The following is a 25,324-nucleotide window of genomic DNA, read 5'->3' as shown; positions in this document are numbered from 1 at the left end:
ATCAAATTCGACCACGCGACACGTCGCTCGAACGGGCCTTTGACGGCGCAGGTACTGAAAGCTGAAAAAACTATCATATGGTACCCTGAAATTTATTTAACGACTAACTTTTCTTTTCTGAATAGCAGCGAGGTCGCATGAACTCTGGTGAAAATTGGCTCCATGGCGAATGCATTTTATTTATTTCAGGGTTGTGCTGCCAATTCAAGGCGACGTAATTGCATGCATTAGGTAAGGTTTATAATATTTCGTAGATATTGCTCCACAGCTGCCCTCCGTTGACGCACTAGCCGATTTCTGATGATTTCATGTCGCTGCTCACATGTGGCTATGAAGAGGCCTCCTGAAAGACATCCGCTGCCTTCACTTCAGGAGCTTTTCCGGGATCTGGCAACGCAAAAAAGGAGACAAAGGACATTAAGCCATTGGATATGAACTTTCTACCCCAATTACTTCACTATTGCGCTAACCATGGTAGCAGCAATATGGCGTCATAGAAATAAGGCTCAAGTACTATGTTTGGCGCCGAGCTGCTGAAAAACTGCAGTTCACCCTCTAAACCTCGTAAATCATGTAACGGCATAAAGCACGTAGCCAATTCCGAAGAAAACACGTTTCATAGCTTGAAAGCATTCGCAATACAGAAATACAAACGGATCTAATCAAACCTATGTTGCTCATAGGTGTTATTGATGAAAAGAATATTAGGCGGCGGCCAAATGTATACTGTGTATAATATGCGGAGGGTTCACAACCATGTTGAACCCACCACATTGTTCTTCACAGTTTCTAATGCAGTGATCTAGGAAACAAAAACTGAAACATAGAAATCGAAGCTCTTGAACGCTCTTGCATGCAACGTCGCTTCTTAGATACTAACAGTAAGCTCTGCCTTGCTAAGCACGAAAATGTTAATTCGTACAAATGAAGAATGGTAGTTGCACCGACATGATAAATCCTTGAGAGCTGTGATAAAATACATACCGTTATGCTCCACTTCGTCGGGCAAGCTTGGAGCAACAGCGAAGGTGACAGTTTGGCCAGTCGCAGCACGTTAGGAATCTGCTACAGGTATACGAGGATCTCACAATGATGGGGTGTTTAGCGGAACCAGCATCACTGCCGGCATTGCGCGTTTGTAACATCGGACATTCACGGACCAGATTTCCGAAGCGCTCAATGAAAGAGCATAGCTTTAGCTGGAGAATTATTTTAATTATGCTGTTGCTCACGAGGAATCTTTTTTTTTTTTTGCATCAGGCGCAACACTCGTGCGAGCACACGAGGCGAGGGCTGCACTTGCTCTTTGGAGAGGCCGATAAAGCGGAACGCCACGATAAATGAGCACCGGTTTTTCTCGGCAGCAAAGTGACATGCAGATCACAAATTATGCAGATCGAAATCTAATAAACTCAGTAAACTTCAGGTCTATAAGGCGGTGATGAAGCTAGATACCAGCCAACTTTCTTGCTCCCACGATAATCTGCTAAATAATAGCCATGGACAAAACCAGACACTGCAATTGTTAAGTCACGAATATTGCATACACAGGTGCAGGCTTAGTAAATGTAATCTGCTTCGTTTGTGCTCTCTCGCTTCTGCCTTTTTGCTTCTTCTGAATGGATGAGACGTCGCAGGTTCGGAAAATAATCATGTATTACTACGCACTTGAGCCTTTGTGTATCAGTGTCCTTCCTCTTTTTTTATACACTCTAAGAAAAAAAAGAGTAAAAAGAGGGTCATGGAACCGTGACTCTCTTCGGGCGTCCATTTGACCCCTTTTGGAAGGTACAGGCAGAGAAAAAGAGCTAGCATTTTGTAAGGAGTCACTGGACGCTCCTGAAGAGCGTTTCGATTGGCATCCGTCATCGCGATATGTATGGCGTATACGCCATACATATCGCGCGCTTGCCCATTGGCGTCGTTGTGGCGCCTTACTCGCCGACGGAGACGGGGTGGGCGCCGGGGTGGCGCGCCGCTCTCCTCTCTCAGTCGTCTCAGTCTCCTCGTCTATTGGAATGCGTTGGTGGTTGCGTTGGTTGCGCGGGTTGCGTGTCTTGAAGTTTCATCAGTTTCATGTTCATGCGTGTCGTCGGTGGTGTTGAGGTGTTGACGCCGGCTCCGCGCACGAAGTGACGCTTGGAGGGCGGAATATTCATGGGGCTGCGGATACGGACAACGGGCGCCAGTTAACGGTGAGTGTACTGCTTTCTAGGTACTAATTATACAGTTTTAGCTGGGCGTCTGCAGCGGCTCTGCGGAAGTTATCTGCCAGCCATTTCCAACAGCAGCCTGTGTCCGCGGGGCTGTTGCGGATGCCCAACTAAAGCTGTCAGTTAAGGAGTTGCCACCGTTATGCGTGTTGCTGTACAAGCACCCATAAAGTTAGCGATGCAAACAATTATCAAGGGTCATTTCTTGCTGATCGCACGTCGTGTCTGCACTACCGAAGGTGCAAGATGTTGTTTTGAGATGCACTTTAGTCTACTTCATAATAACACTTCCATCGACCTTGAGTGTGCTGCGTGCTTCCACGCATGGGAACGTGAAAAAAAAAGCCTGTGTACAGAACGCTGATGCGCACTATATATAATGGTTTTTGTTGCCTTAAAGACGGTAGTTTGAGGTGCAGATATAGTACGGTGGCTTCCAGAACGTATGCGGTAGTCATTCAAGTCGGAACGCCTCGCCAGTAAGGCGAAAATGCTAGACTTTCGACGGTGCCCGTTGTTGCGGCCGCCGCCGTGCACTTTTTTCATTCGTTTCTGTTCGCTGTTTTCATGGTTTGCCAACATCTGCGACGACGCTATAACAGAATCAAGTGAGTGCACGCGATTGTGGGAGTTATGTGTGCAAATTACAGCATATGACATGTCTGATCTCGACGTAGACGGCGTCCGCACGCGCTGGGTGTCGTTCGGGCCCTCGTACTCGCATGTGTTTATCTGAGTATGGGTTACGTTTGTAAAACGTGCGGTCAGTAACCGCTCACGGCGTGCCCCTCACTGCTAGAGGATGTGCTGTAGGCACGGGTGGAAGTGCTGCGCCATTTGCGCCACGCTGCTCCAATGCGCTTCTGCTGCGCCATCCTGCTCCAAAACGCATTATTGCGCCAAAACTGCTCCCAAGCGGTCTTTGGTGCATGGCCTCCGCGATGGGCTCCGGTGCGCTGTCGGAACCGATCACCGAGGCTACGTTCGGTGCCTTCATGTGCCGCTGTCATCCGTGTCATGGCGCGCCCAAGCGAGCTTATATCATTATATCATCATCACATCAGTTGGGGCGCTATCGCGACCTTGTCGAAGGCGCAAAAAACGTAGCGAACAAGAAAGTGAGTTGTGCAGCCATATTTCGATTGTGACGCCGGCGGAAGCGGAGTTTTTTGGCGAGCTGCGCGCACGAGGCGTTTGTTGCCATCGTGGCCTGGGATTGCGAACATGAATAAAAGTAAGTGCGTTGACGCTTCATAAGGTCGAAAAGGTTCTATTTACTGCGATTATTTAATTTGATGTGAAGCCATGAAGATGGTGCGAGCAGCTGCCGCGAACGTAAACGAAGGAAACCACTGTATAGCAGAATGTGTAATATGGATTTTGTTGCATAAGTCTGCATGAAAACGAAAAATTTGTTTTATCCGTTTGCGCTCAATGAAGCCACTACCAACTGCGAAATCACTCACAGGGCTTCGGTTTTTGTAAGTCGGTCGGACCATTTCTAAAACTCAATCTTTTTGAGCGAGAGCATGCCTCTCTATGTGCAGTATTTGTTGCATTGCACACAAGCCCTTAGACGTTATAAATGCAACATGTAAACGCGCTCGTGCAGCGACGAGCTTAGTCTCGCTAGTGCGATCGGTCACGTTGTTCGATTTTGGCTCGTCAGAACCTGCGCTCGGCTCGTGGTCGAGTACGCTGTAGCTCGTACCATCCGCAGCACAACATGACATGCCGCTCGCCGCCGTGGCTGTGTGTGGCTTGGTACATGAGGTGGCGAGTGAGGAAATATACAAAAAAGAACAAGATAGACACTTGAAACGTTTATTACTGAAAAGGCGAATGTGATGTAGTAGAAAACAGAACCACGGGATACAAATTGTGCACTTGCGACATCTAGTATCATCGCACCTCAAGTGCCATAACAAATCTTGGAACTTTAAGGGAAAAGGTGGTAGCGCGTGGCGCAATTTTTGGCGCGATATTGACGAACGCCTTCGCGAAATCGCGCTGTTGCGTCCCGAATGGCGACTGACGCGTGGTCGGATGGTCGCGCGTGTCATTTTGATGAGCGCTATCTCAAAAAAAAATTGCAGTGGCTTAGCTCGGCTATGCCAGGATATACGTAGCGTTAGCCCCAAATGTTCAGCTGATTATTCTGGGATTTCCAGATTGTCTAGGATTAGCTTGATTGTCATGCTTACTGCTGCTCCAATGACACACATTCCGCCACATCGTTCAGAAACGGTAGACCTGGCGGCATGGCCGGGTAACGATACCCACTGGTAACGCTAAAGAGCGGAATGTTCTGCTTAACGAGAAAGTTCTTGCACGTTGTACAAACCCGCGCCACGGTTTCACTCCACCCAGGCGCCGCCACTAAACTCAACGTTTCACGCATGGCACTACTTAGCGGCGTCAAGTCTTTCATGTGCCACAGTCTTTCACACACGTCGCACACGTATCCAAACGGATTGTTTACGAAGTCCGCCTCGAAGGTCCGAGTCGCACTGGCGCTTTCGCGAAGTTTCACAGTATAGGCAGTCGATCGGCGAGCCTTGACGTCATCGACCATCGACGGCGTCTTGTTGTTGCTGCTGCAGAGGTGGTCGGGCACGTCGCTCAGCATCCTGGCGACGCCGCTTTGCTAGACGTTCCTCCCTTTCCTCCAGTGTCTTCGCAGCACGTTTAGCCTTCCTCTGTTCATTCTTCTTACGCTGAACCGCTATTTGCCAGGCAACTACTTCGGGATCCGATGACATAAACCTCTCGGCTCTTCTGCGCCGTTGAGCGGCACTTGCGCTCTCCTTCTCCGTGGCGTTACCCACCTGCAAACGCCAGTCAGAGGCGCTATCAAGTGGTACCTGCGCATTGTCAGACGGCGACTGCACAGCGAAGGCGAATAGCTGTGCGCGCCATGGCTACGACGTCACCCCTCTCGAATGCGCAGAGCAGCAGCGGCGAGTCGCGCGCGTAGGCGCCAGTCTGTCTGCCCGACTACGACGCCACCGCTCCCGCCCTCGGCCACCAGCAGCGGCGTGCCGCGCGCGGCGGTGGCGGAGAGCGCGTGAGATGCCGGCTCCGCACTCATCCTCGCGCATGCGCAGCACGGCTCATGATGACTCACGCGAAATCGGCTCCGGCTAGGCAAGTGTAGCTAACGCTACAAAATCGCGCCGCTACAAAATTGCTAACGCTACAAAATTGCTCTATCACAGCTGCGTGTGTTTAATGATAACACGTAAGCGCGTGTGTGTACATGTATCATTTGTTTAAGTGCTGTTGGTTCATCAATATTGAATGTTTTCTAAAATCGTTGGAATTTCTTGTGTTTACCAGAAATAAAAATTAAACAACAATGATATTTGACCCTACAATTCTGCTCCGAAACTAACTTTCATTGCTCCAAAACACACATTTTGGTGCTCCAAAGCTGCTCCAAAACAGCATTATTCCCGCTTCCTGAGCTGCTCCGAAACGCTCAAGCCCGCTTCCACCCCTGTGTAGGTTTCGCAAACCTTTACTGCAATTTCATTTTCTCATCATAATATCACGTTCTGCTTTTCAGATGCCGTTTTTCATGGTGCTTACGCGGAACTGGAGCGACAACCTAGCAAGCCACAAGTCTGATGCCTCCGGCCGTCCCCACTTTTTGATTTATTCTTAATCATAAGGAATAAAGGTTGAAACATGACGCCCATTTCTGCAGTTTATTTTGCACTCTATGACACTCAGCACATCAGTCACACATTTTAGTTGGCTATACTCACAGAAGCATGTAAATGAGGAATACCCAAACATGTTAATTGGAAATCAAAGACCATCTTTTCGCGCTTTCTATATAAATTTTCTGGAAAATATGTGTTGTTTTGACGAGTTTTATTAAAATAATGCTAAAACTGAACTAATCTTTTTTTGCAGTCGCTGGGAAGAACGGCAAGTATTATTGTACATGCTTAAAATGAATACTCCAATATTTTCAACAGTAGTCGCGCAAAAGTAGAGCAAGGGTCAAATGAGGAGCTTAAAATACTTGTAGAGTCGCTTGACGCTTCAATGTGGGTCACTTGACCCCCGTAGGAGTGTTACCGGCAAGAGTCGTCTGACTCCCTATAAGTGGTAACGTGATCCTTCGGATGAGAGTTTTCCCACTATTCCTAGAGGGTGAGGGGACTCTCCTAGAGCGAGCCGAGCCTGACCCACCAAGAGAGTCACCGTGACTATTTAAAGAGAGTCCTATACGTGGCAAATCAGAACTCTCCGAAAAGAGTCGTGCATATTCTTTTTTTTCTTAGAGTGTAGCACTGCGGTGCGGAGTAAGGTGCTCATTGTTTTGTTCTCTTAATTAAAATGGATTACCTTATTTTACTTATCCATCAATAGCCGGACCTCCTAAGGAGAGCGAGGTTTACCGTATCGGAGGGGGTGGCACATGAGCGCAGCCGAAGGCAAGGGACCCTGAACTATACATCATGTTGAGTGCATACCTTGTGCAGTTTGGGCCGGAGCTGGGACTCCAGACGCTAGTGAACTGCCGCTGCCGCCATCGCTGATATCCTTTAACTGGCTGATGGTGAGCTGCCGGATATCTTGTGTTGACACGGTCACGTCGAAGTTGCGCTCAAGCAGCTGAGTCAACTCGACGCTCATGAGGGAGTCAATTCCCAATTCACCGAGGGTGACGGTTGGGCTCATCTTTGACAGATCTCTGATGCCTGCAAGACAGATAGCGAGGAATGTGCTAACATGTTAGTTGTGCTCGTCAAATTTTTTACCTAGTGCATCAGCATTTCAAGTTTATCTGTTTGACATTACGTCGCAAATAATGACAGAGTAGCTGCTAACGTACGTGTCGTGTAAGGTCTACATGTAGTCACAATAATAATGAGAACTCATTATTCTCAATAATATTGTGTCTAACAAAGAAAACGAGCGCTTAAGAGTCATCTTCTTTCCTTCTCTGCATGCAGTGTGGCATATGTACGAATAGATGTGCTATTGCCTATACTGTGGGCAGAACTAGAAGTGTTTGCGTGTGAAAGTTTGCAATGTGAACTCGTGCGAACGAACTGTACATCACCGTGTTATGTCTTGTTTCAGTGTACTATGTGTTTATATCTCTAATTGTTTAAGCTTTCATTTTAGGTGAATATATTTATTTGTATTTTTTCGCTGTGGAGTTTATAGAAATGAAGTAGCCGAGGTAATATAAACCTCAACCTCTCCACAGAAACCAAGTTAGAACAGAACAGTGTGGTAAGAGCTGTATGAACTATTTAATATACAAGCTTAAAAATCTAAGCAATTTCATATATGAAAGGACATGGCGGCGCTGTAGATATCGTGCGGAGTACTCGCTGGCCGGTAGCTCACCACAAACTCGATGAATTGATTATTGGGTAAAATGACACGGGTACGTTGTTACATGGGTACGTCCGCACATGGCGCTTATCAAGTAACCCAGGAAAACAGCTCGTTTATTAGCATACATGTAAAGGTAATCGTACCATCGTTCATCGTGGCGGCTCTTCATACTACGTGACCACGCATTATCACGAGAATAATTCATCAATTTGGCATTTTTGTTATGAATTAACGACTTCATTTGTGCACTAGCATACAGAAAACCAAAATGAAGGTAAAGCATATTTCGTCTGAGACGCTTCGCTACGGGTAGATATAATATAGATACGATCAATAAAAACAAGACACAAATTCAGCAGAGCTACTCAATGAACTATTGTACAGATATAAGGAGCAGCAAAACTAAATATTTCATGGTACTGTCCAATATATATATATATATATATATATATATATATATATATATATATACATATATATTCCTGAACACTCTTGACTACCCCCGCTATTATTGCCGCTATGCTTTCACGCAGATGGATTAGTTCCCTGTTGCAGCTTCGTCGTCGGATAAGATGTTACACCCGCATTTACGTTTATCGATAACATGCTTGCAGTTGTACCGATGACGTGTTATTGATGTTTGTGCCGGTGACACACACGTTATGTGGCTTCATTTTTTACTCATTGTTAATCATTTTGTACTTTTTTATTCGTTTTGTCTTGCGCACATGCGCAAGCGTGTACTCTCGCTTTTTTGTACTATCACGCGCACTGTTTCCCCACGTGCTTTTAACAACCGCTTGACAGCCATTAACAGCGCTATTATACGTCACTTGTCAATTTATATTGCCTTACTGTCGCATGTTCGCATCACTCCGACGAAGGTCGGTCCCGCGGCCGCAAACGTCAGTCCTTTACAGAACAATTTTTCCTACCTGCTTGATTTTTTTGAACTATATATATATATATATATATATATATATATATATATATATATATATATATATATATATATATATATATATATGTACCCTATCGGAAAAAAAAACAGCGTGGCCAGTGGACTGAAAGACGCTGGGAATACAGTACCGAGTGGCCCCGTGTCTTACAGCGCACTGGTATGCACTGGCCACGCTGTACGTGGTCTGCCCGCGCACGGGGAACGCCGGCAGCCCATTGTAAAAAAAAAAAAAACTGGGCGCGCTGGGTGGAATTAGTATAAAATTTTCTATTGGGTCGCGAGAATTCGAAAGAAAGACTCATCAAATATTTTCAAAATATTATTCTATTCTGTGTCCTACACATATCTAGCTTTAGCCTTATTTAAGCGATGGACATACGTATACGCTAAAGCAATCACCTGTCGAGCGCGCGCGCTTTCTCTTAAGTTTGTGATCGAGTGTCGTGAATGTAGTTCATATAACTGCATCGAAAGAACTTGTCATTCGCAACACAATATGACATTAGCATTAGTCTGATAATAACATCAACCTAATCTACCAGTCAGTCCTTCCATAGGCTCGTACCGCTGAAAGCCGCACCATGGCCGCACGTCACCGGCAACAGTGAGCCAATGTAACGCTCAATCTCGGCGTTTTTAGCTTCTGATTTGTGTAATCGAAGGTGCAAATATGGCCTCGCTTCAGTCAGGTATGATCGAAACTACATTTGAACGGTTATTAGATTCTTCGTAATTGAACATCCACGTTGTATTTTAGTTGTTCGCAACATGAGAGTAAAATACTCACATAGGTACATTTGATTCATTGTTCATGCTGAAAAAACGGCGCTTACTGGGTGAATAGGGTACCTAAGATGCATATGGATGAATTTTATAGGGAACAGCCGGCGAACGCAGAATCACGCGGCATCACGCGGTCTACAAGCATTCCATGTTTTAGCGGAAAGCCTCCACAACTCACCAAGTATGTGCACCACACTCTCAACAAGATCTCGCCTATCCTTGCTGTCCTGTTTCGATGACAGACTGCTCTTGACGAAGCAGGAGACGACGGGTTGCTTTTGGCTTAGGCAGTAGTCCATTACCTCCATACAGGAAGATATTGGTTGTGGCACAAGTCCAAAAAACTCCAAATCTGCTCCCACGCTTTCGTGGACTACGCCAACGTCTCCGATGGGGCCCCATTGAATAGCCAAACCTGAATGTGAACCAGTAAATATTCCTTTATGAGATATCAAACCTCGCAATCTTCATACCAGCGTGTTTCTTCGACGTAAATAATGGACAATGGCACGTACTACCTGCTTAGAATGTCTTCAGCGCAAATATGCCGTATTTGATAGAAAATAATATAACTTATAAAGTAAATATAGGAACGAATTATAAGGCGCTTATGATATCTGGTTGTTCTCTACTGTATTTGTTTTCTAATCACAGGCTTCCTTCTTCGATTAAAATGGGCCAACCTGCCCTGCGGGCAACGTTACTCAATGATATGGCGTTGCTGCTAGAATTACACGGAATCGCAGTCTTGAAATTTCGGTTGGTGCTGTATCGGAGGGGATAAACGCTTCAAGGCATGTTTTCAAAGTATTATTCTAACGTAGAGCTGCACACAAGTCGCTGTAGAGCCTAATGCCGTACCACGTCCGCTACATGAAAAAAACGTCGTATTATCAATGATTCAGCTATGACACAACAAAGCTTACGTCCGCGAAAAGTAGAATATGTCAGTAGGTGCTAAGGTTTTTGAACAGCCAACTCAGTGTTCAAAACTACGGGATTTCCCTTGATATGAAATTATTCTTGTAACAGGAGATCCGTGCATTACCGCTTCGCCATATCTTATTTTCACAGTGTACAAAATTCAATACTTACATCCTGCATCAAAACATAAAGTCGGCATATCAGTTACTTATTTCATGTCAACCGTTTTATGAAGTGTGTATGCAAAAGCGCTTTCTCTTTGCTGATAGCATATTGGCTAGTATTATGAGAAAAACTTTCAAACAATATGTTTGTCAAATGTTCCTACGTCAACTAATTTACTTATTCTTAGTATATTATTCCTGTAGGTGATGTCTATGAACAGCGGATTCATTTTCAGTTACCAGAAGGCGTACGGAAGCCTTCTGCGATATGAAACTCTAAATGATGGGAAATATTGTATTGCGCTCAAGTGACTTTTAGAAGTGAAATCTTTATTAATTTTTAATTGATGTCTGGAATGTTTCGCTAATATTTCAAAATACCGATCAGTTTTCCAAGTCAAAACACAATCACATATTGGACAAAGGTGTGCCTCCGTACCAAAAAAAGCTAACCCAGTAGTACGCATTGTGTCCCTTACATTATCGAAAATGGAGTCATAATAAGCGTGAACTTGAATGAAAGCATCTGTGATGTTTTTAGTACTTAAGTCTTTCAAATTCCTTATTCTAATATAAGCCTGAGCGTAGCTATAGATTACAATCGATATATTTTAGCCGCTTTGGAGGTATCATTCCATGATATTTGCAGAATTGCGGTAACATTTTACTTTCAGTTGAGCAAATCCTTAAGGTTACTGTAAGCTCAACACTGCATAGAGGAGCCGCTCAACTCACCAGGGAGGCCGTCGGCGACCCGTCGCTCACACAGGCGCTCCATGACGGAGTTGGCGAAGCCGTAGTTTGTCTGTCCAATTTGACCACGACCACAGGACACGGATGAGAACACAACGAAGTGATCAAGTTCTGGACACTCCTTTCGCGAGACATTGTCTAGGCACTGAGTGCCTAGCACTTTGGGCTTGCACACATCCATGTACGTCTCCGGTGTCTGGTTCTCAATCAAGGCATCTCGAAGCACCTGCCAGCACCAGGTAAGAAACCAGGCCACTTTCACATTGAAATGCAAGTTCACTCGAATGCAAGTTACGGGTGAAACAATATAAGCAAAGCAAGCGCAACAAGGCAGCAGTAACACGCATTCATTATGTAGTTATATTGAGAGATTTACTGAATATCTTGGGAACCTGATTAAGAGAACGGAAAAACTTGCATCCATATGTTTGTAGCGGAACTATGTACAGAAATCATTCTGCATTTCTCAATTTCTCAGACAGAAAAGCTTTCTAGTTCACAAAAGATTCTCTTTGTGCGTGGTTGTGTCCTGAGACCAACGCTTACCGGGGCGGTCGTCTACAAAGTGAGCTAAAGAGCAGGTTAGTATATCGCACTGCTAGCCTGAGGCACATCGAAGTCGTCCTTGCGCAAGGCACGTCATACTCGAGGCACATTAAAACTGAATGATATATTGAGAGAATTCTATGTTGGAATAATTCGCCCTTACGCTGCAGTATTGCCGTCGCCCTGGTTAGCTGAACTGGTAATACTACCACGCCTGAGTGGTGTTTGTTCCGGATGTTATTTACGGAAAAAGAGGAATTCTTCGTCAACTAGAAAGCTTTCATCTGTGAGAAATCCGTATGCATGACTTAAAATCAAATAATGCATTACATATGTAGGAATGAAAATAAGTGAGTTATCTTCCTTCAAAAATTATTTGGTGTTGTGTAAAATAAAATACTGGTAGCCTACATTGCGGAGAGGTGTACGCCTATATTTACAGCCAGTGTAATAAGTGCAATTTTCACAAGAATAGCACGCGTAATTTGAATCGAAGTAATAAATTTCTTCATATGGCTGAATAAAACGGAAATAAAATGCTAAACACCATCATCTCGTAAACATATTTCGTAAAAAACGTCAAAGAGCATGTCATTATTGTATTGCTTCCTTGATGTTTTCTTCTTTGTTCTGTTTCTGTTGCCCTCCGTAGGTTCAGTTATGTCTTTCTGTCCATGCCCTTTTTACAGCGAAAGCTGTAATGAGATTAGAACAGCCGATTTCTCTGGCGTAGCTGTCAGCCGCTGATGCCGCCGCCAGTATCCGTAACCGCTATCGCGCACAATGTGACAAAAATATCCAGGACCGGGTGGTACTTGAACCCAGGACCTCTGCATGGCAGTCGAGTATTCTACCATAGAGTCATGGCTCCGCTTGAAACTCTCCCAAGCAGATCATATACAGGATTCATATCGGGCAAGGAGTCATGTTAACACATGTAATATGGTGTCGTAGAAGAGTAAAATATCCAAGCGTCGCGCAATGCGAATTTCATACCGAGCGGGTGGTTTAAAGCAGGGAAAAATCATCAGACCAGCGCGGAACACGCAGAACAGTTACAGGAAAAGCTGAAAGAGCGGCCTTTCTAGAACCCGTCGTAAACTCTCTTAGGGCACCTAATTCATGTACACTTACAAGGTACACACTACGCCTTAAATCATAATTTCTGTGAAGTAAGCAACAACGACCCACTATGCCATTATTGGTCATTCTATCGAGATGCGTGGTACCTGCTACACATCTGCAAACACATCTACACATCTGCAACAACTACGGTTGAGCCCTTTGTAATGGGTTGGAAGCATTCAACGACTGACTCGTTTCGCAGTTCGCGCTGTATGACGCCTGGTTTTAACCTGATAGCGTCACAGAGCTCGTTTAGCAGAAATTCCGGCGTAGGCATTGGTGTCGGTTACGGCGTCGTCGGATGTGAGCGAAAATTCACCATGTCGTCCGTGACCGAAAAATTGAAAAAGATTCAAATAAATTAAATAACTGAAATTTTACGTTCGAGCGAGAATAGAACCCTGGCCGTCTGAGCGGTAAACAGATGTTTACAACAGAGCTATGATAATGCTTGAAACTGCTTCGAAAAAAAAAACACTGTATTAATGTCATCTAGTAGAAGGAGTCTCCTTAACGCATGAAATATTGCGTAGCAGGAACGTAGAATCGTGACAGGCCGTGAAACATGCGTACGCTTGAGCTTCGCCTTCAAGAGTAGAACGCGGTAGCGTAATTGGAAACCGTGCGCATCGCCTTCTTAACTGCTAGCCTAGTTTCGGTTCTCGGTGCATGTCTCAACCGTGCCGTTTCAACGTCTGTGCGCCTAGGTATGGCCGTTTCAAACTATTTTAGAAAGCATGCGGCAAGTAAAATTGCGCGGTGTCCACTACGCCATAATTCTTCCTTTTGCGAATCAGCGAAGGGCCCACTACGCGACCGTAAGGCAACACGCGAACCAACGCAGCTGCTCACTTTGCTGGTGCCTTTGCTGCTGATGATGAACAAATAGGTGTGAGCGCTTTTAATGGGTAGGCCTTTAAAACACCCATACATTTCGCATTCACATGTTTGACGCCTGGCGCGATTCTACGCTTCTGCCCCGCAATATTACATCCGTTATGGAGACTTCTTCCACTACATGACATAAATGCGATAGCAAGACATTGAAATGTCACACGAAGAACATCAAGCATCTCAAAATTTGCAGCGCGCCGGTGAAGCAAAAAGAAGGACGCTCGATATGAACGCACAGGTATACATAGGACCAGCGTGAACTAACAACTCTTGCCGTTGTTACGTCTTTGTGCTTGAGCAGCGCGCTGCAAATATCGACTATGCAGAACCCGAAGCTCTCAGATATTTCTTTTTCTTTTAAACTGCGGCGCGTGGAGTGACCGCTCTGCGTCTCCTGCCACGCGTTGGCGTCTGACGCAAGGTGTGCCCCACGTTCTTTTTTTTTCTTCCACATTGCGAGCGGGTACAGAACGGGTCTACTTTCTCGTGCGCGTCTCAAGGGCAGTTTTCAAATTGAAATAAAATGTAGGAGCGTTGCGACATAGTGAACACGCTCAAGCCCCTCCAAGATCTGCGTACCGCCAGCGGTAAATGGTTCATACAAATACCTCGCCGTTAATATGCTGGCGGTTGCATGACGCTTGGTAGAGTTGTCTAACGCGGTGCGCTGCGGAGCGAGGGGCGACTGGTTCGAATATCCGGTCGCGTGCTACGGAACTTTTGTATTAAATTTATGTTCTATTGTGCCTTCATATATATATATATATATATATATATATATATATATATATATATATATATATATCTGTGTGTGTGTGCGTGCGGGTGTGTGTCTGTATACATACACGGGGCATGACGACGACGCCGACGGCAAAAATCCACCTAGAGTGTCCATATATTTGATATTGCAATAATACTCGAAAAAGTTATGTTTCCAATGTGATATGCATTTTGTGTTGGATAGAGCTCTCAGATACACAATCGAGATTCATAGAGCAGCTTTTAGCCCTGAAGACTACCTATAATTTGCTGGAGAAAAACTTTGATTAATTTATTAATTTGATATAATAATCGGCACAAGGAAACAATAATTGTTTGTTCCTTTTGCTGTTTGTTTGACGATGAGTACTTTTGGGTCTAATGAGCATACATGTAAGTCACATTAAATTCAGGCAAACTCCCTTGTCTATTACGACGATACATATAGGCCCCGATACAGACACCCTAGTCCTCCATAAAGAAATCGACAAAATTCTAATAAAGTAGTAGGTAAGGCAAGGAAACCCGATCTCCCCAATGCTATTCACGGCGTGCTTACAGGAGGTTTTCAGAGCCCTATATTGGGAAGAGTTAGAGATACGAGTTATTATAGAGAACTTTGGTAACCTGCAAGTCGCGGAGGGGACAAATTGGACGTATTGGACAAGGAAAGCAGAATGCTAGGTCTGAAAATAAATACGCAGAAAACTAAGGTAATGTGCAACAGTCTCGAAAGAGCACAGCGCTTTGCGTTATGTTCCGTGGCATTGGATGTTATAAAGACATACGTCTACTTAGGAAAGGTAGTGACCGCGGAGCCGAACCACGAGATTGAGGTTGCTAGAAGAATAATAATGGAATGGTGCACATTCAGCAGGCACTCTCAAACCATGAATGGTAGTTTAGCACTATCCCTAAGAGGAAGGTATACGGGTGCCCCAGCTAATTCTAGCCAAAGTTTAAAATATGCCGATACACTCAATGACGACACGACCGAATGCATGTTGCTGACTGTTGCCTAGAGTAAGCCAGACTGTTTCTTTGTGTTCTGATTATTTGCTCAATTAGGCTACTTTAATTACCTAACTTTTGAAGGCAACGGACGTGGGCAAAAATTACAATGAGAAATTGTAGATTGGTTTCCAAAACATCCGATTAGACAATTTTTAACTTATTATTCATTAAGTATTAGTGTATCTCTCTTTTACTGCAAACGCCCGCTAAGTACTACAATAAAATACCATTTGACGTGCTTGCTTGCGCGCTTATGCGCGCCATGATTCTAGTGCTCCCTAGCGTTCCGCGTACAAACGATATGCTTCACTCGCACCAGTTCATGACAACGATAAGCAGGCGCAGCGGTTATCGCTTGTGTTGCCGCTAGCAAAACGCATTCGTCGCACAGCCCCCACCATCATCGCTTCCCTGTCGAGGCAGCACAAGCGTGCCAATGCTGTGGTCGTTTGCATCTTACCGATACTTGCCTACGGAACAGAAACCTGGAGGCTTACAAAGAGGGTTAAACTTAAACTGATGACCACGCTGCAATTGAAAAGAAAATGATAGGTGTGACCTCAATGGACAAGAGAACAGAATGGGTCAGCGAACAAACGGGTGTTAAGGACTTCTTAGTCAAAATCAAGAAGAAATAGTTATGGACAGGGCGTGTAGAGCGTAAGCAAGATCACCGCTCGTTATTAAAAGTGTCTGACTTGATTCGAAGAGAAAGCGAACGCATGAGCGTGAGAGAGGAAGTCAGGTGTGCAGATGAGGCTAAGGGAACACGTTATTTCGGGTTCGTCGCAAGCAAACAAACAAACAAGCCGAATACGTCGCTTAACTATACGTTAGAGAGAGTGCAAGCTCTCTACCATGGTGGTGTGGTGAAAATTATCACTTGGACGTTAAAGGTGTTGGCCACTACTCCCTACATAGCATACATACGAGTTCGAGATTCAACTGAAAATGTCAGTTTTCCATTGATATTCATTTCCTACAAACTCACTCATTGAGGGAAAGAGGGGGCGGGAGGGGTGGCCACGAAGTAGTTTGTTTCGAATTTCTTATTCGCTGATATTAGAAAGAATTAGAAATTTCAGGGCTCATTTCTGTTCGGGCGCTTCTTTTTGGTACGTGAGGGTGTCGCTCCATCTAGCGACTGATGCCGCGATTTGTGTTTTTAAATTCCAATTTTGCTCCATGTGGTCATAAGCGTTACCTTGAAAACTTCTAAACTTTCACTGAAGAGATTTATGAAGCGTCGAAGTTTAGAACAGTACAGCACACTATTCTATACCAAGCGGGTTCTTTAAGGATTTCGAAAAAACGAAGGTGAACATGAGCGCTCTATTGTTCGGCGTCGCAATATTTTGCGATTTTCGCCTGCATCACAGAATCCTGAAATGGTTTGTTTTTCATCCCCATGTGTTGAGGTTATTATTATACATGAATTGGTTGCAATTTAATAATGCACTGATACTCTATTTGAAAGAACATCGGTTATGGCTAGGTGGATCTGCGTATCACTGAAGCGCAATATTGCAATGAAATACGGCAGGTGCAGCTTTACTAAAATAGCTTGACAAATATATTTTGGTATAACTGCTACATGTTAGATCTTCTAGAGGCGAAAAATGCTGGAGGTCTGACGCCGAGAGGAGGTTACGTTGCGGAGGCTTCGTGTTCGGGTTGAGCTTAACTTATCCGTGACCACCCTTTGGGCGCAAAAGCACCGCGGCCCGTATGGTACATCGTGCCCATTTTGCGACGCTCCAATCAGCGATGTAACTGTCACACACTTATTGTGGACATGCACGGGTCTACATTTAAGCTGTCGTCGTCACCTACGTGCAACAGGCCTCAGGCCTGGCCCCACCCGACCTTGACCGCTGGATTAGTGGACCTCACCACCGCTCCTTACTGGGCTTCATACACGAAGCAAATTTGTATGTGTATTTCTGAATCAATAATTATTATGCCTAAGGGCAGACTTTCAAAAAAAACGACAATGCTGGAGCTTTCATTAACGTGTCAGATATGTCGTCGCAAGGTAAATATATTATTACCGCTTTGCAGCTCGGCTATCTTACCATGGCCAGGTTGAAGATCCCGCCAACTTGTCCCATAGCTGTGGCAGTCTCGATGATCTTGCGTGCACCATCGTTCGTCGATACATCATCACTGCTGACGAGCACTGTGGCCCCCTGTTCGCTCCAGTGTCTAATACAAAGCCTCTGGTACCCCGTACGTATGCCACTTCTGGAAATCAGCAGAAGCTTGCGGCATCCGCGTGTCACCATCCAGTCTGCGAGCTCGAGACCAAAGCCACCCAGGCCACCGACGATGACGTATGACTTGTGTCGGTAGAAGTGGGGACGCGCCAATGCTTCTAGCGTCAGCGGAGGAGCACGCGTCACAGGCACGCTCTCTTCCGGTCGCATCTGAAATAGCCCAACATTAGTATCGTGTGATGCAAACGCAGTAACCAAAAAGAATTATTAGTACAAGGTGAGATCTTAGTTACGCAAACAAAGGAAAACGCAGTGAGCAAAAAGAATTATTAGTACAAGGTGAGATCTTAGTTACGCAAACAAAGGCAATGATGCCTCATAAACGGTTAGCTCCGTGCCTGTGCTCCCAATCCCAGCAGCAATATTATCTTCGTGCAGACAGACTCACAAGATAAACATGAACGATCGTACGAGCCGTCTTTCACGCTGAAGTTCAAAAAATGAAAGTTATTTTCTTTCCTGATTACCGGCTACAGAAGGCGTAAAGAGGAGAGTGAAGTATAAACAATTGGTTAGTTATCGGTAAGAATGAGAAAGTGCCGCCTTCCAAGGAAGGACCTGAAATGCTTCACAACAAGGTAGGCGACAATAAGTACTAGTCTTGACATACGGCATATGCGCCCACTGACCCATAACTTTCAGTAAAAGAATGAGATGGGACCCGTGCACCATCAATCCACTGCTAAAGAGCGACTCCTACGGATCCTGAAGACGCGTTCACCGTGAGGCTAGCAGGAACAGTAGTTGAATTATGGCGAAGGAGTGTGGCTCACACAGGTTTGGTTCCAACGGCGACAAAAGCTTGGTCATCAGCGAAGTCCCGGTTGAAGAAGCAGTAGGAGTTTATGGTTGCTCACATGAAAGTCTGCTGCTGAGCCACCAGCAAGAGTTAGACCACCGAACACAACTAAGAAGACTCGGGCTTCATATTTAGAGTGTGTAAGAGTCCCTTTGCTTAATCTACTCCATTGTTGAACATGGGTTTCGTCATCTTTAAGAAGCCTTTCTTACCAGCTCATGTGCTAAACCTGCAATGCGCCAGAAGAAAAACCTGTTTTTCAAACTGCGATCCCATCGGTGCTTATGTTTTGTGAAGCTCAAACGAGCACCTGGTCGCCGAGCGCGACCGCTGTCAATATAATGCACGTAGCCGATGGGGGCTGGGGGCAGCGGCCTAGTTATGGCCACGTGACCACTGTAAGGCCAGCCAGTCATATCAGGTGGACAGGAAGTGAGATGGTACGGCAGACCATCCAGACTATGCTCAACGGCGCCGCTGGAAGCCCCATCAGGACGTGGAAGGCGGTGGGTGCACAAATGGGGGCACAACATTCATGTCATTCATAGCGTGGTGGGGAAGTAATCGTTGTTCTCACCAATACTCTAGGTGAAGTCCTACAACAACTCGAACATGATCCAATGCTGCCTGTTCACGTTTTCGCCTGCATACGTGTCAAGCCTGAGTAAAGGGCACTTTTCGGTAATGATGTCTCCGTTGAAGAATTTCCTTCATTGAACAGCTGACATCCACATGTTTCCTTCATTGAACAGCTCACAAGTGGTACGTGGTGTTGGCCAACAATGGAGCCAATTGAAATATTATGGTGCTTTCGAGTAGTCGTTTTTGAGTGCTTGAGAGCTCTCTCGCGACGCGCGTGACGTTCAGCTGGTCGAAATTGAGCGCTCTCAAAACGTTCAGCTGGTTCTTTCAGAGGACCACGCTCTAATTCAGAGCGCTCTATATTTGACCTCGGACCGCGAACAACATCTGGTGACGTTACTGCTGCGCCTCGTCTGTTTCCATCATAAACTCCGATGACGTGTATCCTCTTCCGGCCTCCGATTGCTCTGGTGCGCGTCTGCATGTTCGCCTCGGACAACCTTTCTCTGGCTCGCGTCAAGAGCGAGCTCCGAAATTTTGCAATCTCAGTCAGAGCGCCGGGGAGCCTTGGCGAGTGTACCATAAGTCAAATGTTAAATATGTGAACAATCAGGAGAAGTTTTGGGTGGAGCAGTGGTGATGTTTAATGAAAGACCTCAAAGTCCCCTTAATTTGGTATAGCACCGCGGCATGTGAGCCTCAATATCCACGCAGAGAAATATTGTGCGGTAATTTCGTATTAGAACCCCTGCAAATATTTTCTCATGTTCGTAAAAGCACATAGCGGGGACTGTCGCAACGCCGCTACATGGCACATCACGTTTGGAGGTAAACGTCACACAAGACAGTAGCTACCACACATACCTCTCTCATGCTGTGTTCTTGAAGCACTACAGTGTGTCTCGGCACAATCCTTCATTGGTAAATGTTTGAGACAGCAACTGCCCTGAGGGAGCTTCGCATAAAGCCGGCGGCAGGTTATCGTTTCGTCGACATTACTGTCTTCACATTTATACCCTAATTCCTAGAGTCCTTGTCATTATTGTCTGTTAGTTCTCATTATATTGTGTCTAACAAAGAAAAATGACGCCTTAAAAGTCATCTTTTCCTATTCATAGCGAGAGTCTAGTTCTGACAGACGTGGCGCCTTCAGGAAGCATGCGAGGGATTATTGGTCAGCTGCCAGCTCGTAAAAAAGATCACGTGTTGTGTGACGCCAACATACAGAAAAAAAAGAGTGTTCCACACTCGCCGCCATGGCTGCGATAGGCGGTGACTAACACTCCTAGCTTCAGATGCACATATATACCACATAAAGTGGACGGGAGGATGACCGCCGCCGTAGCCCAGTCGTGGAGTATCGGATGCATTATTCCAAGATCGCAGGTTCGGTCCCTGCCAGCGGCAAGTTGTCTTTCCGTCCACTTTACTTTCCTCACATTTATACCCTAATTACTACAGTTAACATCCCCTGTACTTTCATTGGCATTATTTTCTGTTAGTTCTCTTTAATATTGTGTCTAACAAAGACAAACGATGCCTAAAAAGTCTTCTTTTCTTATTCATAGCGAGGATCTCGGTCTGGCGGACTTGGTGCCTTCAGGTAGCATGCGAGGGATGATTGGTCAGCTGCCAGCTCGTAAAAAGATATCGTGCTACGTGACGCCAACAGGCAGACAAAAGTGTTCGACACTCGCCGCCATGGCTGTTATCGGCGCTAACCAACACTCCTAAGCTTAGATGCACATATATAGCCCATAAAGTGGATGGCAGAATGACCGCCCTCGAATAGCTCAGTGATAGAGCATCGGACGTGTTGTTCACAAGTCCCAGATTCGGTCTTTGCCAGCGGCAAATTATCTTTTAGTTCACTTTACTTTCTTACTTACAATTAACATTATCTCAATTACCATTCCGTGTACATTAGTTGGCATATTTGTCTATTAGTTCTCATTAATATTGTTCTCAGAACATGCTTCATTAAATAGCGCGGAATGCATCTAAGAAATGAATCTAAGAATGCATCTAAGAAGTGAGGCGACTGCCTTCAGTGGTACATTTGTCTTGTCACGGATAGCGTACTGTACCCCAATTACCAGACCGTTATTTTGCATTGTAACACCGCGTATCTGCGAGCATGACTCACCTGAATCAAAACTTTCCCAGTGTGTTTAGCAGCAGCAGTAAAACGGAATGCTTGCTCGGTCTCCTCTCGGGTGAACGTGTAGGCCTTCAGCGGTAACACCACTCCAGAGTCGATTCCCTCGAGGATAAGTGATCTGAGGTGGCGCTTCATTGCCACAGAACTGGGTTCATCGTTCAACAGGCAATCTAACATGACCCCGTGAAAGCTAACGTCTTGGAGAAACACAGACATCCCCAGGTTTTTGTCCTCGAACAGGTCGAACTTCCCAATCTCCAAGAATCGACCGTGTTTTGCCAAGCAGCGCACGCTGGCCAGCAACTTGTCGCCGGCCAACGAATTCAGCACCAGATTCACACCTGAGACAGAGTGTGTATCAAAAGGCAGCGATAAGGACCTCGTTGTGGGTCCAACGACACAGATCATAAGAGCGTATTCAGAACTTTAATGGAGATTGATCTTGAAAAGAGAGCTAGAAAGCGTCCCACTAAGACTAAACCATAGCAGTACTTAGCATGAAATAATAGCCTTGCTGCGTTGGCAAGTATATGTACATATGAAAACCAACAAAAATCATTAAGCGTGCGAAGTGCCTAACTAGAAGTATAGAAAGGCAACTTATAAACAACAATAATATTGATCGTACATACTAGACAGATGAACATCGTGTGCGCGTTATCAGTACCAGCGTGGTGCCTCATTTGCTTGCGAATATATCATGAGTAGAATGTGTATTGCAGTACATTGTGCAATTATTAAACCCTCGACATTGCATAAGAGGAAGCATCTAAGGCTGACTACGACTAAACATTTTCACAGTGCGGAGTACGTTTGATCATACTGAGGAGCATGTTCAATTGTTGCGCCTGCTGAGCACCACCACTTTGCAACGTCAGAGCTTTAGCGTTCAGAGCAACGTTTCGAGATTCGCGACGAAAACTGCCAGCAAAATACCTAAATGTAAATATGCTCCCTGTACCAGAGATTAGGCTGTGTAATCTGGCACTGACTAATTTTCGCAACCGTTATACAGAACCTCATTCCCCGATAGGGAAAGACCTGGTTGTGGCTTCTCAAGACATAAAAGCCGCAAAATGGCGCGCCCTCCTCATTCGGCTGTTCTTGAGGTTTCCTGCAAACAGCGAGATAGTGGACGTATACGAACACTGCATCTATTGGCGTTGTCCGTAATATATATTTTATGTCGTTAGTTGCTGAGAGCTCCCTGTGTTTAAAGTTTGTCCGTGACATACTCCCTATGTTCGGCTTATTGCACACTTCGAGTGATGTTCCGAATGTCCCTGCACAAATTTCAGCTGCACCGAACATGGCAAAGCCAATATGGAACGCGTAGACGTATATTATGCATTGTAATACAAGGTAAACAAATGTCCATTTCCGAAACGTTGTACACCCTAGCATCGCATGAAAGTTGTTTACGATTGTGGGTACGTTAGTGGCTCTGGATGCCGTTTAAGTACGCAGAATATGATAGTTATTCACGCCCGAATATGCAAGCCTAGGTTACGTCAGTATTGCACATTTTTCAGTAATGGCCGTGAATGGCGCTTGTCACTTGACCGTTAAACAACGAGCTTACCCCGGCCTTCAGTTTCGCACATGACGTGTTCTTCAAACGACAGGTCACGTGTGTTTGAAAAGTTTCGTTCTTGTAACGCTGGAAACCGCCTCTTCAGAAAATCCTTCTTTTCTTGAGATCCTGCAAAGCACAGAAAATAAATGTAAATATAGAGAGTCGTGCTAAGCACATCCGAGGCCTTCTTTCGCTAAACGATTGAGGAGCATTTAATAGGAACGTCAATGCGATTTGAAGCATATAACCGTGTGCCCAGTAGAAAGGAAACGACAGAACAATGGCTCACACCTGAATATTTCTATTAACTGGAGGAACGCCACCACGTTACCGCCCCGACTCGGGCGTCGCCTACGGTAGCGGCTGCTAGGGTGTCCTCCCTCGATTCCACGGCGTCTTAAACTCCACAGGATCTACAATTAAATTATTGACTGACTGACTGACTCAACAGAGGGACAGTTCTAGGGATGAGCCTGGCGAGAGATGAGCGTTCGTATTCGCGCACATGTTGCCAGGCACAGCCATCGATGGCGTAACTGCCTCGGTCGCGGATGAAGCGGTGGCCGCAGAGTAAAACTGGGAAGCGCGCACTTCGCATTAGACCTTGTGGTGATTGTACCGAGGGGGTAGTGATGGAATGAAGGTAGAGGGCGGGGGCTGCAGCGGTGCAGTAATTGTATGGCTATGCTGTTCTTTGTACATCTACACTCTATGAATAACGCAATCACAGGCACCCGCATAAAATCACATGATATGAGAAAAAAATCACAGCATATTCACGGAGTGAATGACGATGAGTGGGCGAAGCTGCGGAGGTTCATCGGTAAACCGTGAATCTTCCGTGAATTCTGCCCAGTACATCATCACCGACGGTAGATCGGGCGCGTTTATACTAAAGGTTCGATGAGCTATGACGACTTGCAGCTCACTCTAATTTTACATGTACGCTGTGAATTTTCATTGTTTAGAAAACCATTGCTTTAGAAAAATCTGGCGTCTTTCGTTAAGCAGCTGGCGTCTCTTCGTTTTGCTTTAGAAACATCTGGAGTTCTTTCTTTCTGCTTTTACAAAGCATCTGGCGTCTTTCGTTGGTTTATTTCATCAATCAACGGCGTTTTGAAAGAAATTTTTATTGTTTAATCACGCACAGGAGAAATTTCACCAGGCACTACCTTGGAGGTAAACAATGGCTGCTAATGGGAATAAGAGACAGGAGAAGTCGGCTTTTAGCTAACACTTACACTTCTACTTCTACTAACGTTTCCTACTGGAACATGCCAATGGCTGCTAATGGGGAATGAGAGACAGAAGAATTCGGCTTTTAGTTAACGCGCACGCTGCGAATTTCTTATTGTTCAACAACGCACAGGAAAAATGTCCCACCGGCACCACCTTGGAGGTCAAAGCGTAAGACTTGTTACGGACTACGACTACTACTACTAGTACTACTACTACGGCGACGACTACGAGGGACGAACGGGTGCCGCCTTAAGGAGCTTCGCCCCTAAAAGTCAGCAGAGCACAGAACAGCAGCTGCGCTGTTCCTGCAGATTTACATTGGGTGCAACTGGAGTACTCGTATTGCGTGAGCACCTATATGGACACTAACGGCTGCCGTTTGCCGTCGCCTTAAGCACCCGTGTATATATATTGTGAAGAGCAAGAGCGGCACTGGGGCTCGGCGGCTTCCGCGAGAGTTCGGGGGGCAGAGGAAGAGAAAGACGAGAGGAGAATAGAACAGCTAGGCCCAGGAACGGGCGTTGTCTCTATCTCGTCCTTTACAATGGCGCAGCCTACGACCGACGAACCTCTGCTCGGCGACCTGCAACCGCACACCGTCCTACGGAGCGGACGCACCCTTTCGCGATCCGCTCCTTCTCCTACGGTGGCTTCGGGCTTCGAGCTCAACCCCGCTCCTGTACCAACCGGATCATCGGTAGGCTTCCCCGTACCTCAAGTCGCCTACTCCACTGCCTTGCAGATGGACGCTACCTTGGTCCCAAGGGACGCTGTCCACGCTCCCTCGGACTTCACTGCCCCAACAACAGCACAAACGCCCCCTGCATCCATGCCAGAGGTACGTAGTCTTGCCTCGAATGCGGCTTCCTGCGACTTTGCCGGGTTCACGCAGGCAATTACTACCTTAAGGAAGTCCTTCGAGGACACCAATGCCTGCATTACAAGAGCGTTGGCACGTCCAGCGCTGCCTTCGCCATATCTTACTGAAGTTCCTGAATTTCGAGGGTTTCAGGACGACCCAACCCTGTGGCTGCAAACCATCGATACATTAGCCCGTCACCAATCATGGCCTGAGGACGTCAAATTGTCGTTCGCCGAAAGCCGACTGCGCGACTCGGCCAAAGCATGGCAACGGTACGACGGCTGTCATCACCACACTTGGACGGAATGGAGTGCAGCTTTGGTGAGAGC

General features: G+C 45.8%; 1 pseudogene; it reads right to left on the bottom strand.

Moving 5' to 3' along the window:
• Positions 1–279: 279 nt before the first annotated feature.
• Positions 280–25,324, bottom strand: part of LOC119399459 (fatty acid synthase-like) — a 178,245-nt pseudogene continuing 153,200 nt past the window's right edge.

The sequence above is a fragment of the Rhipicephalus sanguineus genome, chromosome 7, assembly GCF_013339695.2.
Source record: "Rhipicephalus sanguineus isolate Rsan-2018 chromosome 7, BIME_Rsan_1.4, whole genome shotgun sequence".
Taxonomy (NCBI): domain Eukaryota; kingdom Metazoa; phylum Arthropoda; class Arachnida; order Ixodida; family Ixodidae; genus Rhipicephalus; species Rhipicephalus sanguineus.
Note: the sequence above shows the minus strand (reverse complement) of the source record. Positions and strands in the feature narration are given on the sequence as shown.